Raw genomic sequence first — 1,061 nt, 5'->3', positions numbered from 1 at the left:
AAAGACAAAGAATGGTGAGACTTAACCTGGGGTTTATTCAATTAGGCTGTTTCAGAATCCTTAATAGTGTCCTTTTCCTGGTAATCTCCAGCAAATTTGATTAATTTCCACTCCCGGGTTAATAACATGCAAAGCTAATTACTTTTCATATTCAGGTGGTCATCAGCATCAGGAAATCTAATTATTATAATTCACTTGAGTAAAAGTTCTGTTAAAAAAATACAAAACACCTCTGTATCATTCTGTTAAATATGGGAGCATACTAGTTTAAGTTCATAAAACAAAAGGAGTGTGAGAGTAATAAAATCTAATCCTTAAATAGAAAACCACTATAAAGGAAAGATAAAATCTTCCCTTTAAATCTTTTCCCTTTTATTAAGAACAATATGAAGACTTCCACTTGCTCGCTGGATCAAAAATGAGAGCCATTCTCTAATAGGAGAAATAAAGAGAAAGAAAAGCATTTTATTCATTTCTTCAGGGTAATTCATACCTCATGTTAACAGCTCTCTCGACTAAATACCGCGCTGCAGTTTCACTTTGAGTAACCGTAGTAATCCACCAATCATAAATCGCAATAGAGAAAAATGGTGACAGACGTGAGGAATCACGTGATTTTACACCTTTATTTCAAGTGCAGACAGTAAGCTGTGTATGAGAAGATTACATAGAAATAAGAATTACTTGAAGATAAGAAAAAAAAAAAGAAAATATCGAGGCATGATTGTCCTATAATTTAAACTTTTTTCTGAAGTTCAGATCTTCCCCTAATACTGGTGCCTGATTCTGGGGGTTAGAGTAGCGACTTTAATTACCATATTTTGAGTGGTTATATTTAATGTCAAAATACACAATAAAATGGCACCTCCAAGTAAACAATTCCTATCTCATTAGAGAGTCTCAGTGCCCCCAGGAGAGGTGGTGCCCCCGCCTCTCTGTTCACATCCTCGTCATTGAAGATGCAGTTACTCTCTCCGTCACACGTCCAGCTTTTGCTACGTCTAAGCGTTACGTAGTAAAAAATGCCGTAAAAACCCCGTAGAGTTCCTGTTCTTGTTCCT

Source organism: Penaeus monodon, chromosome 28 (assembly GCF_015228065.2).
Source record: "Penaeus monodon isolate SGIC_2016 chromosome 28, NSTDA_Pmon_1, whole genome shotgun sequence".
NCBI lineage: Eukaryota > Metazoa > Arthropoda > Malacostraca > Decapoda > Penaeidae > Penaeus > Penaeus monodon.
The sequence above is the reverse complement of the archived record's forward strand: the minus strand, read 5'-3'. Positions refer to the sequence as shown.